Below are 19131 nucleotides of genomic sequence, written 5' to 3' on the forward strand. Positions count from 1 at the left end.
CTCCGGTTGAGAATTATATTCTTGTGTTTTTTAGGTAGAATAACTAGGGTTTGGAATAGCCATTATTGTGAGTACACATAGCTATGTCCAACGTTTTCATATTCATGTTTTTAGATTTATTTATTTAAACTCTAAAGTTGATTTGGAAGATGATGATTGCAGTATTAATCTTTATGGTTTTATATATATTGTAATATTTTATCGGATATGTGTGTTTGCGTCACTATTATTTTCCCATACGATGTCAAAAGTTATCTCTTTTATATGTCGATATGCAAGTATTGATACAAGATTGATGAACTTTTTACAAACAAAAGTTAAGCCTATTATGTCAATTTATTGATGAAAGATAGGTTAAAATCTTTTGTTAACAAAGATTGTGTCTATTATATGTCGTTATGCAAATAGTGATGAAATAGAATGAATCTTTGTATATGCCGCAGTATTGATCTTTCCCTGATCCATATTATGTGTATACTGCAATGCTCGATAAGGTTTTCTTGTGTTGATCATAAAACGATTGAGTTAATCATTATTTTATGGTTAACATAGTCGTAGCTCCGTAAGTTCTCTTATGTCGAGCATGTTCAATTAAATTGATCTCTTTTGTGTTTCATTTGATTGTGTATTCCGATTAAATTGTTCATGGGTTTACTTGTGGTTAGTGTTAGAGCATTACTCGGTCGAACTCGCATGCGTTGCTATCTCAAGTGTTAGAGCATTGCTCGGTCGAACTCGCATGCGTTGCTATCTCAAGCATGTTTGTCAATATTAGTGATCAAAACTATAAGTCTTGATTTCTAGCCTACATAGCTAAAGGTATCGGATTAGGATAGAAAGTGTAGTTGAGCTCAAGACTTCATGGCAATCATCATACAAGACGAAGTACTACTCAAGGAACTGGTGGATCTTCATCGACTAAAAGGTATATGGAGACTTGAACTTATCTGTCACTCAAAAGTCTATTTACTCTATCTCCTACTCTTGAGACAAAAGTCGTTTTGATATATAGACTTTCACTATACACATTTGCTATTTCGAGCCGAGTTTATCTCGCCTATCTATTTCTCGAAATATGTGTTGATAAGCTTTCGCTTTAGCCGAATTCATCTTTACCAAGTGACAAAAGTCATGTTATGTTTCAATCACTTTGAAAATTGCTCTGACAAAAAATGGTCTGTGAATAACGGTTGTATAACGTTATCTGAGAATGTTTAAATGATTGTAATGAGAGTTTAGATTACATAACCATTGTTGGATATAAGCATTGTTTTGGAAACACATATATGCATAAGTCCTATTCCTTGAACCAAAGTTTGCGAACTTTGTTGATCAAGAAAAATGGAAGTGGCGTGAGCCAAGTCCACGAACTAAGTCCACGACCTTGCGGAACTTCTCGACCCGAGATTTTCTGCTGGAGTTCGTGTACTCCTTCCATGAGCTTAAGTCCGCGAACCCAGTCCGCGACCTTGAGCAGGTTATATCTAAAGTCGATTGTTCTTGAACTAATGTTTAAATAAACTAAGGAATGCTTTTGCAAGCCGTGGATATAAAGTTCATGAATCAATTCGAGTGAATCAAACCGATTTTGCTTCAATTGTGTCTTATGTAGCTACATAAGATTTCCTTGCAATTGAACAACTCTCTAACTAGTTCATTTGAGTCATTTGAACTAGTTATGGTGAAGAAGAATAAGGTTGATATGAGAGTAATCATATGGCTAACCTTTTGGTGGACTTGCTGAACCAACAAATGTTAATGTTTTGGTACGGTTCATAAACCCAAAATTGGACATTTCATTTGTGTGTGACAAGCTATGTTTTCGATCTAACAGTTGAGAAATATTAGCTTGAATCTAATCAGGTTTTCATTTAACGGTGAATATTGAATGCTTTGTTACTAAGCTAACATTGATTGCAAACCCTGATTTGAAAGTGTATATAAGGGAGAACTCTAGCAACTGGGAAACCTAATACCCACACATTATGTGTCATACTAGTTGTGCTAAGCTAGAGTCGATTCTCCTTTAACCTTTGGTTTCTTTTTCTAAACCAGGTTAACAACTTAAAGACTTCATTGGGATTGTGAAGCCAGACCGATACTACTTTTCTTGTAGTTGTGTGATCTGATCTTGCATCTTCTATCGTACGAGTACAATTGAAATAATTGTCTTGAGATTTTATATCTCCGATATGCAAGATATAAAAGTAATCACAAACAAAATTCGTCTCATCGTTTGTGATTCCAAAATATCTTTTTTCGCTGCGCCGATTAAGATTATTGTGAGGTGATTGATAATACTAAGATGTTCTTCGGGAATATAAGGTTGGTATTATTGATTGGTTCCTGTTCACCTTGATTTATTAAAAGACGGAACAAAACTCGTAGGTATATTCGTGGGAGACGGATTTATCTATTATCGTAGACTTTTCTATGTGATACAGATTTGTTTATTAAAGTCTTCGACTTTGGGTCGTAGTGATATTATTTTTCAATGATGTTGTAGTAAGATGATTCGTTCACTCAGATTTGTTGAGAATTTGTTTTAAGACTTAATAAAGAAAATAAGGAAAAATATATATACAAAATTTGTCACAGGATGAAGAGAGACCGGGACTCGGGATTTCACTACTTTTCATATTGTTGTGGTTCAGTCATTACTTCTAGACAATATAGCTCAAACAAAAGAAGTTGTGACTCTAGTTCTTTGCCAAAAATAGATTTCGTAAAATATTATTTGTAAGTTAAAAGCATGATGCATCTGAGGTAATTAAAACTAAGCATGCAGCATCTAACAAAATAACAAGTAATTAATAGAAATCATAAAGCAATTAAATCTATGCAAAAAGTCAATAAAAGAATTAATTCATTTACCACAATCATGAAAAGTTGCTTCCTCCATTGTCCCGGTGGTGGGGTTTAGCTTCTCATGGTGAAAACACACTCAAAGGAATTTTCCATTGCTCAAAAAGGTGCTTACATGGATGAAAAGGGAGGAACAACAATTAAAACCGGGTTTGTAACAATTATATTTGTTACAAACCAGAACGACCCACAGTATGTGTCACTGATACTGTTGCTCTAAGACTGCTGCCGCTGGGTCGCAATAACTGTAGCAAAATAAGACTGTCGCCGCTGTGTTGCAAAAACTGTAGAAAAATAAGACTGCTTAGTGTGGGTCTTATGTTCTTCGTATTCTTAGTGCAGCAGCAGCAATGGAGGTTTCTGAAACTCTGATTTTTCGTCTCTGTTGTGTTCTCTTTCTCTCCCCCAACTCTCCATCCTCCCTCTATGATACCTTGTGAACATATTTATACGTGATTGCGACATTGAATCTCCTCCATTAACTCCAAATAATCTTCATTTACTCGGGTTATTTTCTTTTCATTTTTATCACTGATATTGATTTTCACGCGTTCTGAAGCTTCCATATTTCCATATTTAACTTCTTCACACTCCAAATAGTGGTTAGGTTCTTCCAAACACGAGCAGCACACGTCTAACTCGTTGTAATCCCGTGAATATCTTCTTCCGTGTACGTGCTTCCCTGTTTTCTTCTCACGGATTTTTCAGCCAAATTAGATCGAAACAAACACCCATACCAGCTTTGTTATGACATATCACGTCTACCCACTAAGTTTCATCCCTTTAGTCTACCCAGAACTCCTTCAAGAATCGATCGAAAACTCTGCCATTGTTGTTGCCATTTTTCCCGCCTTTTTTTTTCATTTTTGAATTTTGGGAAGAAGATGTCCTCCCCCTAATCCTGTACGAGTGTCCCTTTAGCACTTTTCCTGGGGTGCAAATAGTATTTTTGGGGTAAATAGTAATTTTTCTGGGATTCCTTCAGCGCATTTCTGGGGTGCCTTTAACACATTTCGGGGGTGCCTTTAGTACTTCACCATGGGGTGTAAAACACCACTTTTCGAGCCAATTTCACCGCAAGAGCTTATTTTTCCAAAAACATCTATAAAAACATAAAACACCATAATAAGTATGAAAATCGAGTACTAACAATACAGAACATTGAGGACAAATTAGTCACAAAAATGTGTCTATCAAATACCCCCAAACTTATTATTTGCTAGTCCTCGAGCAAAATTAATCTAGAAAATAAAATCGAGTTATTCTCGAGAGGGTTTACCAGAAGTGTACCCACAAAACCTTGACTTCTAATTGGTCACAAGTATCCAAAGAGCTATGAGGACATACATATTCTCAACCTATCTCCAGGTAACTAGAATGCCAGAGAAATTAAAGGTGTCAGCTCTAAAGCTGACTAAAGCAAAGGGGAGACACATCTGCAACACTGCTAGATAAAGAGATATCCGCTACACATCTAGATAAACATTGTAAGATACATCCACTGATTTACAGCTGGATAAGATTAGGAGAGAGATAAAGATGAGAGGGACATCTGCTACACAGCTGGACTAATTACATGTGATGAGTTGAACCAGTGCTAGAAAGATCTTGTGCCAGATGGAAAGCGGACTAACAAAGCAACCAAAATGCATCTCTCTTCGACTCTCTCATAGTGCTCAGTAGAAACAACGTCTTCTTCGGCTTCAACTGTTGATGATAAACTCTCGAACCTCGTAGAACCTTGACAATAAACTTTTCTCCTTAATTTCTTGCTTGAAACTTCTTTATAGATTTCTACTTCCCTATGGCCTTATTGAACAAAACTTAACGATGATTTATTTTTTTCATTTTTCATTTTTTTTTTTAAATCTGTAGACAAAAATAACAAGACAAAAATTTAAATGGCCATGAGAGAAGGACTTTAGAACTTGGATCTTCGCAACTTGTGATGTCTTGGTATCATGAACTTCAACAACTTATATCATTTGTTCTTATAACTTTTTGTAACTAAGTCTTCAACTTTGATTTTTGAAATATTCTTTTCTATTGTTACTTCTAAACCTTAAACGTCTCCAACTTTCTTCATATATTTTGATGTCGCTCCGCTTGTTGATGATGATAAGTTTCTACTGAGAGAGAGTCGTAATAATCCAGTAATTAAGACTACATTGTGAGGTTGCTTTGTGTTTCTGGCATTTCCTCCTGACCTACTCGCCTTTCCATCATGGATGGTTAGGTCCATCACGGTTACCCTCTAAAAGGAACAAGTTCTCTCCTGAATTTCAAGGATCTCAATGTCTTTTTCTCTAATGTCTCAATAGGTTGTTATCTCTAGCATTCCAATTTCTATCTTTTCGGTGAGAAAAAGTATGTAAACTTAGCTAACCGGGTACTATGTGACGCTAGAAGTTTCAAAAATGCGACTAAAATGTTTCTCCCATACCCCCAAACTTAAATCTAACATTGTCCTCAATGTTCTAAAGATAAAATTAAAAGCATGAACAAGGAGAAACTGTTACCACTTGAAGCAAAAGAGATAAGGAAAGATATTACCGTGTCGCAAGAATATTGGGTTACCTCCCAAGAAGTGCTAAGTTTAAAGTCTTCAGCCAGACATCGGAAGGAATTAGTCACCTCATAGAATCATATAGAAGTAGCCGGAATAACTGTGGGTCATCTGGATCAAAAAGTATTACCCACAAGAAGAGAAAACTGCAACAGACTAAAAAGATACCGAACATACCCTTGTTTAAGACAACTACATCTAGTTGTGGCTCAGGTTCAGGTTTTATAACTGGGTCTAGATAACAGGTTTTCATCGGTTGGATTTTCTCAAAGCTAAGATCTGGTTCAGGTATTAGAGTCTGGAAAAACTCAACTAAGAACTTAGAAGCACATAACAACAACCTGAATAATTGGGGATCCTCTAAGTCAATTAGATTTGACTCACACAGCTGACCACAATGAAAGAGGTGGTCTTCCTTAAAAAAATGTGTGGACCCTAATATCCTAAAGTGATTAGGTTTAGTCTCAAAACTTAATAACCGACACATCTTAAAATCAAAAGTTCCCACAATTGGAAGAAAAGTTTTTGGTGGGAAAACAAAGTCAATCTTGGTATCATAACCTGGGTTAACCACATCAACCAGAGGATGGGTTTCTAACAACTGGGCTTCTTTCTGGACATCATTAGGTTCGGAAAAACGTGTATGAAGATAATCTTGTAAGATGGTTGAGGCACAAATGTCAATTCCTACAGGAGGGTACTTTCTAAGAGTTAAAGCACACGGAGAATGATAATCACCCCCAAACTTAGAGTTTTCTGTGTCTCTAGAAAGACTAGTCACAACTTCCCTAATTTCTAGGTCATCAAATTCCTGGAAATGGTCAATAGATTCTTCTAAGTTGGGTTCATCCTCACTCATTTCTACGAGTTTATCATCTTCTAAGACTAGTGTTTCTAAATCGCTAGATTCTAAAATAGTATTCTCATGGTAGACTCTTTCCTCTAAACCATCATCACAATCATATAAAGGATTATCAGAGAAAGTTTCATATAAAGGCTCATCAACTAAGGTTTTAATCATAGTTACCTCCTCCGATTCACTGATAGGCACATCAAATAATGGATTATCCAACATACTGCAGGCTAAAGGATCATGAAATACATCGTCTAAAACGGTGGTATCTCTAGTCAAATCCTCATCCTTTTGAATAGGTGAATAATTATTAAAATTATTTGGATTTGTACTAGAAACAACACGATCATTATAAATCTCAACCGGAGTAACAAATTCCTGATCACTATGCCTACATATTTCATGTTCTCCATCAATACTATCCTCATCATAATCATCACTATAATAACATGAGAATGATCGAACCTTATCAAAACAAGTAGTGTTACCAATTCTAACCTCGTCATCTTGATTATGTGAATAAAAAATATCCTTATTTTCGAGGGTGGTATTGGGAAAACTACACTGGAAATTAAGACTATCCTGAGCAAGTTTTTCCACAATCCTATTTGTATTCTCAGTAAATTGCTTGAGGGTCTCTTCTAGAGATATCTTAGTTGACCGCTCTACGGACTCTTCTGGGAGAAGAATATTATAAGTATCTTTCATAAATAACTTCCGTGCTGACTCATTGAAACTCTTGAGAGACTCTTCTAGAGAAATAGAAGGATTGTTTTGCTCGTATGACCTGTGGGTATGTGGATAGTAATTGGGCTCAAAATGGTATGGACCATAACCTTCAAAGGTTTCGCGTTCCCAATCATTATTCACACTATGGTCATAAAAAGGATAATGTCTAAGCTGCTCAGTCGGATACTCATTGTATTGGCTATTATAATACCAGTTCGACATCCTAACTGCAAGGGAATTCTAAACAAACACAAAGAAGGCTGACTCGACCACAACAAGCCTAATTTATCTAGCAAACAAAAAGCATGATGGATCCACTTAGATTGTTTCTAGACCAGCTTCTAATCCTTCGAAAGGGAATTCGTTACAATTTGAGCAAACCCCTCTGGAATCAATCAGAATCAAAGTAAGTTGAATAGAGGCGAGGGAAGCTGCGTATAGCTTTGATACCCAAGGCCTCACCGCATTACAAGGCGGAGCAGTCACGCATTCAACTCACAAAAACCAACATGAACTTTGAAGTATGCTTAAAAGAGTAACCAATATTTTTCTAATGACTTTCCTATTAAGCTCGTTACCCTATCGGTCTCGTTCTAGTCCAAATTTTAAGGTTTAGGTTCGCATAGGTTACGTGTTCCTAAGGCGGGCAAGAAGGAAACGGTGATGAAATCCGAGTCCTTATCTTGATTTGGCCAGGCCTTGCCCTTTACTAGAAAATTAAATCCGATTTCAGGTCCTCAACATATAAGCATACAAAATCATCCAGTAAACCCGCTGACGGGGGATTCGCGGGTGTTTAGAATTCTTACCTCCCGTTCCAGACGGGGGATGAACCGTTGAAGTCGACTCGGGCCACGACTCCTATGTCATGTACGAACCCGAGGGGCCGAGGCGATATCGTAATCGTCGTCCTTCTCTGTAAACAGTTTATTTAAAAGTACCCTTCCGTAGGGCTTTAAAAAAAAATAAAAAATGTCCAATGTCCAAAAAAAACTTTACAAAAAAAAAACAAACTTAATTACAGTTTCTAGAAAAAAAAATATCTATATACAAAAAATTTCTTCTTCACTCCTTTTGGATTCCTCCTTCTTTTTTTCTTTGGCTTCGCTTTTGTTTTCAGCACTTTCTCCCCTTTTCTTTAGCTCAGTTCCAAATCTGAAAGAAAACAAGAAATACCAAAAGGCGTAAAAAGGAACAAATAAAAAAAATAAAAAAATAAAAAACTACAAACAAATTTATAAACAAATCCGCGTCGGCGGCGCCAAAATGATATTATTTTTCAATGATGTTGTAGTAAGATGATTCGTTCACTCAGATTTGTTGAGAATTTGTTTTAACACTTAATAAAGAAAATAAGGAAAAATATACATACAAAATTTTTCACAGGATGAAGAGAGACCGGGACTCGGGATTTCACTACTTTTCATATTGTTGTGGTTCAGTCATTACTTCTAGACAATATAGCTCAAACAAAAGAAATTGTGACTCTAGTTCTTTGCCGAAAATAGATTTCGTAAAATATTATTTGTAAGTTAAAAGCATGACGCATATGAAGTAATTAAAACTAAGCATGCAGCATCTAACAAAATAACAAGTAATTAATAGAAATCATAAAGCAATTAAATCTATGCAAAAAGTCAATAAAAGAATTAATTCATTTACCACAATCATGAAAAGTTGCTTCCTTCGTTGTCCCGGTGGTGGGGTTTAGCTTCTCATGGTGAAAACACACTCAAAGGAATTTTTCATTGCTCAAAAAGGTGCTTACAAGGATGAAAAGGGAGGAACAACAATTAAAACCGGGTTTATAACAATTATATTTGTTACAAACCAGAACGACCCACAGCATGTGTTACTGATATTGTTTCTCTAAGATTGCTGCCGATGTGTCGCAGTAACTGTAGCAAAATAAGACTGTCGCCGCTGTGTTGCAAAAACTGTAGCAAAATAAGACTTCTCAGTGTGGGTCTTATGTTCTTCGTATTCTTGGTGCAGCAGCAGCAATGGAGGTTTCTGAAACTCTGATTTTTCGTCTTTGTTGTGTTCTCTTTCTCTCCCCCCACTCTCCATCCTCCTTCTATGATACCTTGTGAACATATTTATAAGTGATTACGACATTGAATCTCCTCCATTAACTCCAAATAATTTTCATTTACTCGGGTTATTTTCTTTTCATTTTTATCACTGATATTGATTTTCACGCGTTCTGAAGCTTCCATATTGCCATATTTAACTTCTTCACACTCCAAATAGTGGTTAGGTTCTTCCAAACACGAGCAACACACGTCTAACTCGCTGTAATCCCGTGAATATCTTCTTTCGTGTACGTGCTGCCCTGTTTTCTTCTCACGGATTTTTCAGCCAAATTCGATCGAAACAAACACCCATACCAGCTTTGTTATGACATATCACGTCTACCCACTAAGTTTCAGCCCTTTAGTCTACCCAGAACTTCTTCAAGAATCGATCGAAAACTCTGCCATTGTTGCTACCATTTTTCCCGCCTTTTTTTTTCATTTTTGAATTTTGGGAAGAAGATGTCCTCCCCCTAATCATGTACGAGTGTCCCTTTAGCACTTGTCCTAGGGTGCAAATAGTATTTTTGGGCGTAAATAGTAATTTTTCTGGGATTCCTTCAGCGCATTTCTGTGATGCCTTTAACACATTTAGGGGGTGGCTTTAGTACTTCACCGTGGGGTGTAAAACACCACTTTTCGAGCCAATTTCGCTGCAAGAGCTTATTTTTCCAAAAACATCTACAAAAACATAAAACACCATAATAAGTACGAAATCGAGTAGTAACAATACAGAACATTGAGGACAAATTAGTCACAAAAATGTGTTTATCACGTAGCAACTCTTAGAGTTGGGTGAGATCAGCTAAGGGAATCAAGTGTGCAGTATCCTGCTGGGATCAGAGGCGTAGGAGCATAACTGTACCTTGGATCAGTGTGATATTGATTGGGGTTAAACTACAGTCCAGACCGAAGTTAATTTGGAGTAGGCTAGTGTCTGTAGCGGCTTAATACAATGTGTGTTCAATCTGGACTAGGTCCCGGGGTTTTTCTGCATTTGCAGTTTCCTCGTTAACAAAATTTCTGGTGTCTGTGTCATTTCTTTTCCGCATTATATTTGTTTATATAATTGAAATATCACAAGTTGTGCATTGTTCAATCAATTAGAATATCCGACCTTTTTGGTTGTTGATTTAAATTGATTGACACTTGCATATTGGTCTTTGGTACCATCCAAGTTATCTCTCTTTGATAAAGACTCGCAGATTTCTATTTGCTTGAGTAAAGATCAAATCGAGAGATTGAGATATAAACTCTTTGATATACTTTTCATTGACTGAGTTTAACTGTCTAGTTGATTCTCATAAAAGTATATTGGAGTTTGTCCATACAGATTGCTAAGCGAAATATTGGGTGTGGTTGTCAGACCCCCGCTTTTTCATCAAGCATGTTTGTCAATGTTAGTGATCAAAACTAGATGTCTTGATTTCTAGCATACTTATGACTAAGTCTCGGTCTAGAATAATCAGGAATTGATTCGTTGCTCAATTCCTGATAATTCCTATCAAGATAGTAGTATTTTCTTCTTTTATGAATAATATAGGGCATCTCTTTTTATCAAAAGAGTTTCCCTTCGCAGTACTAAAAACTATCTGCAGAAATTGTTTTTTTATAAGTTGGAAAACAAGAAATCAGAAACACAAATCTTTTTGGGTTCTCTTGAAGTTCTTTGATAGACTTATAAAAACAGTTCCTTGGGTGTTTCTCAACACTACAAGATTTAAGAGTTGTTGGAAAGAAACTCTTTCTTGGTGCCATGGTGAGCAAGACATTGTTCACCTCAACACAACTTGTTTGTGTTGAAAGTGCATTGATAGACACATTTTGTGTGTCTAAGTTGTCCTCAATTTTCTCTATTTTGGTACTCGATTTTGTACTTATTGTGGTGTTTTGTGTGTTTGTAGGTATTTTTGAGAAATAAAATTTTTTGGAAAAATCAGCTCGAAAAGTTGCTCGGGGCACCCCCGGAGGATAGTTGTTAAAGGCACCCTCACTTTGGATAAGGGCACCACTAGACACCCCAGCTGTTAAAGGCACCCATATTTTGATCAGGGCACTTCATCCTCAACATTTTGAATTTCAAATATGGCGGGAAACTGTTGCAGTTGAAGAACAGATTAGGGCTTGATTTTTGGGCGTGCTAGAAGTAGACTCAATGGCTGAAACTTCATGGTTCGACTTGATTGATCTTAACAGGCATGGTACGATCAATGTTTTGGGTTAGAATTGGCTGGAAACTCAGATTACGTAATTCAGGGAGTTACGTATTTTATAAACCCGTTAATGGTTGTTTTGGTTTTGGACGACTTCTAGGGAGATTACAACGCTACAATTGGTTGGATTGGGCCTCTTTCAGATTAACAGGTATGCTAAGTCCATCAGAACCGGTGAATTTGGGCTACATCATCGGAGAGAAGAAAACAGAGAGTACTGTAGAAAGTGAGACAATCACGGGATTTTATGAGCTGTAGTGAGTTTTAAACATGTACGACAGAGTTAAGCAACCATTTGGAGCATGTATAAGATAAATATGGAGATTTTATAGCTGCAGAGCGTGTGAAAATCAAAATCAGAGAAAGAAAATCTGTACCCTGCATGGAGAATAATGAAGAATATTTTGCAATCAAGACGAGATATTTTGTTGTTAATATGTATAAATAGGCTGATGGGATGTTGTAGAAGGGTGATGGAGAGTTGGGGGGGAGAGAGAGAACACAACAGAGACGAAAAATCAGAGTTACATAAACCTCCATTGTTGTTGCTGCACCAAGAACACGAAGAACATAAGACCCACACTGAGCAGTCTTAGAGCAACAGTATCAGTGACACATACTGTGGGTCGTTCTGGTTTGTAACAAATATAATTGTTACAAACCCGGTTTTAATTGTTGTTCCTCCCTTTTCATCCTTGTAAGCACCTTTTTGAGCAATGCAAAATTCCTTTGAGTGTGTTTTCACCATGAGAAGCTAAACCCCACCACCGGGACAACGGAGGAAGCAACTTTTCATGATTGTGGTAAATGAATTAATTCTTTTATTGACTTTTTGCATAGATTTAATTGCTTTATGATTTCTATTAATTACTTGTTATTTTGTTAGATGCTGCATGCTTAGTTTTAATTACCTCAGATGCATCATGCTTTTAACTTACAAATAATATTTTACGAAATCTATTTTTGGCAAAGAACTAGAGTCACAACTTCTTTTGTTTGAGCTTTATTGTCTAGAAGTAATGACTGAACCACAACAATATGAAAAGTAGTGAAATCCCGAGTCCCGGTCTCTCTTCATCCTGTGACAAATTTTGTATATATATTTTTTCCTTATTTTCTTTATTAAGTCTTAAAATAAATTCTCAACAAATCTGAGTGAACGAATCATCTTACTACAACATCATTGAAAAATACCATCATGCATCCTCACCAAGAAATGCCCTGCTATGTATACGGTGAGGGAAGCACAACAACTGGGGCGCACAAATTATATTCGGTAAGGCTGTGGAATTCAACTGGACTTTTCTAAAAAGGTATGTCTATAAAATTGAGAAAGTTTTTTGTTTTTATTACTTATTTGAGTACTTATAATGATCCATGTACCTTTCTTATCGTTCATTTCTACCTAACTTGATCTGTGTTTAAGGTTCTTAAATGTTTAGGTTTGAAAACATTAGTTCGGGATGTTTGGACTTCATGGTACACATACCAAGTATGCATAACATCATTTAAAACCAAAATCCAGGGGTTTAAGTTCGCAAACCCCATATGCATACTGCTCCAGGATACGAAAATTCGTTTGCAAACCCCTATGCATACTTGACGTCGATATTCGGTAAACTTGTTTTGGCCGTAACTTCTTTATCCGAACTCGGATTGACCTTATTATTTTTGCATTATCTTCCTCTTTGAATTCTCTTCAAAATGGAGATGAGAAAACTTGAATTTGGATGAGTTAAGATTGGTATTTGTCCTCTCTCTTGTTTTTGAGTATTTTGCTCCGCTTCGTTGCACTTGTTCCACTTCTCTTGAACTTGGGCATTTGGATTCTTGGAGTACTACTCTTCTAATCTAATTTGTAGATTTTACAAGAATGTTGTTTGTGAATCACAAATAAGGAAGTTCAAGAATGGAAAGTAGTACGAGTGCTATGGAATTCTTGAATGTTCACAATCATCCTTTGTGAACTATGGTGCATAGTCGTTATTGACTTTGTATGTTCTTCTTTGATTAAGAAAATATTTTTATACGCCTTTGGTAGCTATTATTGGTGTAAATCCATACGAAAAAGATTGATTCTACCCTATAAGGACAAATCATCTTGTATGTGCATTACGAGTTTGTCTTGTTGCCTAGGAAACTTCTTATGAGAATTTATTCTTATTTATTAGAAGAATAACTAGAGTTTGGAATATCCAGTATTGTGATTACACATAGCTATGTCTAACGTTTTCATCTTCATGTTTTTAGATTTATTGGTTAAAATTATAAATTTGTTTGGAAGATGATTTTTGCAGTATTAATCTTTATGGTTCTATATATTGCAATATTGTTATGGGATTTGTGTGTTTACGTCCGTGAACTTGACCGCCCCATATCTTGTCAAAAGTAAAGTCTTTTGTATGTCGATACGCATGTATTGATAAAAGAATGAATGGACTTTTGACAAATACAAAAGTTAAGCCTATATTGTCAATTATTGATGGAAGATAGGTTAAAATCTTTTGTTTGCAAGGATTATGCCTATTGTATGTCATTGTGCAAATAGTGATGTAAAATAGAATGAATCCTTGTGTATTCCGCAGTAATTGATCTTCCCTGATCCAAATTTTTTGTATTACTGTGAGGCTCCGTAAAGTGTCTTATGTTGAGCATTAAACAACCAAGTTGATTATTTTTGATTAGATATGTTGTTGTTTCGTAAGGTACTTTATGTCGAGCATTTTCAACTAAGTTAATCATCTTGTTTGGTTATTTAGTTGTTGCTCCGTAAGTTTTCTTATGTCGAACATGACCAATTAAATTGATTATTTTTGTGATTAATTTGGTTGTGTATTTCAATTAGATTAATTATGGGTTCTCTTGTAATTAATCTAATTGTATTTTTTAGGTCTCCATAAGTTCACTTATGTTTGAGCATTTGTCGATTAAATTAATCACGGGTTCTCTTGTGGTTAATTTAATTGAACTTTTTGAATTCAAATTCATACTTGTATGTGATTTGTTATGTCCAAAGAAATCCTTCTTTTCTTTCGAAATTAAGGTCACTCTTGTTGTTCTTTCGGGAATGACATTTTATGGGGGAGAGTTCTTTTTGAACTTGCGCTTAATTGCCAAATCTTTGTGGGGAGTGCGGCTGTGGAATATTATAGGGGTTATCTTGTATCTTTATAAACTCCTTGATGAATGCATTTAGCTCCGGCTTTATGATTGCATCTAAAGAACAAGTTGATATTTTTGCTTTCTTTTCGTCATGAAATGTCTCTTTCGGAAATTTCATTAGGATTCCGTTCTTGTTCCTTTGCCAATTTTATTGACAAAAATGGGGAGAATTAATATGTAGTTCACACTATAAAGCATATGGTTTTCGGATAATTATGTAAGGGGGAGTGGTTTCCATGTGTAGGCCTGTCAATGGACGAATATCCGTCGGATATTTAGAATTCTGATATCCGACAGGTTAAGCACTATCGGATATTCGATATCTGATAATATCCTATAGGATATCAAAATCAGATATCGATTCCGATAGGTTAAGCTATCGGATATTTATCCGATAATATCCGATTCTGACAAGAAAAACAACTATTGTCTGTAAAACATATGCAGAGCAGCAAAGGTGATATTTAAGTTAAATTTCTCATACATACCATCCAAATTGTCTTCAAAAAGTCTTAAAACATTACTCTTAAGTAGTTATGTCTCTAAGTAAGTCTCTTACACACACATACATGAAAAGAAACACAAGAAAATGCTATAGAAATTAAGATAAGTATCTGTCACTCTCCTCTCCAGGCTCCAGCCTCTGACCCTCTTGACTTCATTTATCGTTGATTTCCAAATTTTCCATATCTGCATTCAGACAAACACACATAGATTAGATCCAAATTGAAGTGCTAACAATAAATAGAGATTAGTAGTATTTCAGAAAAAACATCTAAGTAGATAGTTTGTTTTGTACTGCTCATTGCTCTCTAAATCAAAATATACTGGTCAAACCAGCATCCGGGATGCTTTTCTCTTATGTAGTCATAACATATTTCAATAGGAACTAAGAAGAATAACAGATTACAGATGGATCTATGCACTTAGTTTAAGCAAAAAAAAAAAGAAAAAAAATGTTACCTTCACAAATGAAATCTGGCAACCAATCGCTTAAGCACAACAATGCTTCAACAAGCTCTGGATCTAATGAAGCTCGGTGTGTTGTAAGCACTCTACCACCTGCACTGAACATTGATTCGGATGCCACACTGGTGACTGGGATAGCCAAGACATCTCTTTCCATATTTGCAAGAGTTGGGTACTTAGGTGCATTTATCTTCCACCAACTTAAGATTTCAAACAAATACTCATCTTTTGGTGATCCTTTGCTAAGCATTGGTTCTTCTAAATAATTGTCCAACTCAGATTTCTGCACCTCAAATTCAATGTTCTCCATCATAAACTCAGCATATTCAGGATCACGTACTTCATCTGGATTGTCTGAATCCATCATACTTGAGCTAGAGACAGAGCTGCGGGCGCCAAAATAGTGTTCATCTGCATTTGAGTTTTGTGAATCATACTAATAAAAAAGAGCTGTCAATTTTGTTTTGAATTTGTTATACTCCACTGCATAGCCAGTTCCATACAACTTCTTATAACGAAACTCTACCCATCTTGCTTTGTATCTAGGATCTAACACAACTCCGATGCCCATAACCAAATTACTTTCAAGCCAATACACATCGAACTTCTCCCTCATATTCAACCCCATTTCTCTGATATACGCATACTCACTGTCTTCCCATTGTTTGATGCACTTGTTAACTTCATAGACCCCATTGTAGTACAGATTTGCAGTTGGATACTTCATCCCTGCAAACCTGGTTGAAACATCATTAAACACCTATAAACACTTGCAAATAACTACCGCTTGTTGCCACTCGTCTTCACTTGGTATACAATCGAATTCAGGATCAAGGACAGCAAATCTTTGAAACTCTTTTTTCAACTCAATTGCATTTTTAAGCATAAGAAAAACTGAGTTCCATCGAGTGTCCACGTTAAGATTAACTGCCTTTCTAGACAACCTACATTGTGACAGTGCCGTTTCAAATCTCTCTTTCCTAGCTTGTGAAGCTTAAACATACTTAACACAATCTCTAATTGATTGCACAAACTTAGCAGCAACTTTCATACCATCTAGGACAACCAAATGAAGAATGTGGTTGGCACACCTCATGTGAAACAATTCCCCATCAAGAACTAGACAATCCTTATTATTTAGCCACTTAATCAAATTTCTCATCATCACACCATTAGCAGCAGCATTATCAGCAGTTAAAGAAAGGAATTTCCTATCTATGTTCCATTCAATAGTGCAAGTTTTCATACATTCTGTGAGAACATCTCCTGTGTGTGGTGCTGGCACTAAAATATAAGTTAATGTTTTCTTAACCAAATTCCATTCATCATCTATGTAGTGGCATGTTACACAACAATACCCATCTTTAGTATGCTTAGCAGTCCACATGTCAGTTGTAAGACAACATCTAGAGGACAGATTATCCAATTCTACTTGCAATTCTAGTTTCTGTTCATGAAAAAACTTCATCACATCACTTCTGGTTGTGTTTCTACTCATGATCTTAACAGCAGGGTTCAAAAACTTGCAAAACATTCTAAAGTAAAAATGTTGAGCCATGTTGAGAGGGTAATCATGCTTAGCAATCATTTTAACCATGTATTCCTTAGAAACTGCAGAATCATACTGCCAATTAGCTAATTTTAAAGCTTTGTTACCTGTTGTTTTCAGTGACGTAGAAATCTGTTGTTGTCCATCCTTGTTCTGTGGTCTCTTTTGGAAAATCTTTAGATGATTATGCAATCTTGTAGTACCACTGACACTATCAGCATCAACTACCTTCTTGCAATGATGGCATGTACCTAGTACAACAGCTTCCCTCACGTGTGTTTTCTTGTTGTGTCTTACTTTACAATCCCTTTCAAATTCATCCCACACTGGTGACCTTATTGCACTAAGCTTTTTCTTCAGAGTAGTTATCAGTGGATCCTCGCCAGCTTCTCCATCTTCATCATCTGTATGAGAGCCTTGCATGTTATCATCAGCTAGGTTCTCTTCTGGTTTTGGTAATCTCCTAGTGTCACTAGTACCCGGTGTTGAGCCAATTGTTGAAGCTTGAACACTTTGTGATTGTGAACCACCCCTAGAAACGACAACATTTGATTGAGATTGAGGCAAAGGGGTTGACTTTGAGGTTGCAACTGTCTTGCCCTTGGCTGTTTTTTTTTAACATTTTCACAAGTGCTTGCTGTGTATTCCAGCTCAACCAATTTTCATATCAAACCCAAATTTATTGTATCATGAAGTAACACAACATGCCAAATTCAAACCCTATCAAAGAAATTGCAAAAAAAAATAGCTTCAGAACAGAAGAACCCTATGTAGTCCAAGCATAAATTGACGAGAATAGGTAGTTATAGTCATAGAGGTAGTTGAATTACCAAATACAAAACCCGTTGGTCGAAAAATCATTGAATACAAAACCATCTCAAAAATAGATCAATCCAATCAAACCCTAAAACTATATCAATATTTAAGTTAAACCCATCTCAAATCTTTCTCTAATTTCATCCATACATGTAAGTCATATCAAACCTTAATTTTTGATTGCAAGACAGAAACCCTATTTTCATGTGAATCGATGAATCGAACACAAAAATCGAACATAGAAAATAGAAGAGAATCAGTACCTGATTGAGCGGGTGAGTGATTGATAAACAACTGAGTGATTGATTGATAAACTAAGAAGAGACAGAGTGGAGACTCGAGAGCGACGAGAGTCGATAGGAAACTGAGAAACTAAGAAGAGAAGAAAAAATGAAAAAAAGAAATGACTTCGAGTGTCTAGTGGAGTGAAATAACTAGGGTAGGAGAAAATTACAAGTACGTCCTTACTCCTTAGCATATCGGATATCTAAACAAACAGATATAGGCTAATTTGATTCCGATATGGTAAGAAAGAAATATCCGATAATATATTATATCCGATATCCGATAAAACGGATAAAATCCTATAAAATCTCGAATAATCGGAAATGGATTCCGGATATCGGACAGATATTGACAGGCCTATCCATGTGAGATGAAGTATCGACTAAGGGGGAGTAATACATATCACCATAGTATTGTTGTTGAAGTTGTGATACAATTGAACTTTGACGTTGTATAACAATGATTGAGAACTATTATTTTCTGGTTGTTATAGCTACGGATTTTCAACAACGATGATGCTAAACTTACAACCTTTAGGATCATTGGAGTACTTGGAAGTGACGAAGATTTCGAGTAATGTTGAAGATTAGGCATGTGGAATAGGAGCTACAAATTTTTTTTTTATCTTTTGTATTTTATATGTATTAATAGTTTTGCCACTAAAATTGACAAAGGGGGAGATTGTTAGAGCATTGCTCGGTCGAAATCGCATACATTGCTATCTCAAGCATGTTTTTCAATATTAGTGATCAAAACTATAAGTCTTGATTTCTAGCCTACATAGCTAAAGGTCTCGGATTAGGATAGAAAGTGTAGTTGAGCTCAAGACTCCATGGCAATCATCATACAAGACGAAGGACTACTCAAGGAACTGGTGGATCTTCATCGACTAAATGGTATGTGGAGACTTGAACTTATCTGTCACTCAAAAGTCTATTTACTTTATCTCCTACTCTTGAGACAAAAGTCGTTTTGATATAGAGACTTTCATTATACGCATTTGCTATTTCGAGCCGAGTTTATCTCGCCTATCTATTTCTCGAAATATG

The sequence above is a fragment of the Papaver somniferum genome, unplaced genomic scaffold (genome assembly GCF_003573695.1).
Source record: "Papaver somniferum cultivar HN1 unplaced genomic scaffold, ASM357369v1 unplaced-scaffold_24, whole genome shotgun sequence".
In the NCBI taxonomy this organism is placed as follows: domain Eukaryota; kingdom Viridiplantae; phylum Streptophyta; class Magnoliopsida; order Ranunculales; family Papaveraceae; genus Papaver; species Papaver somniferum.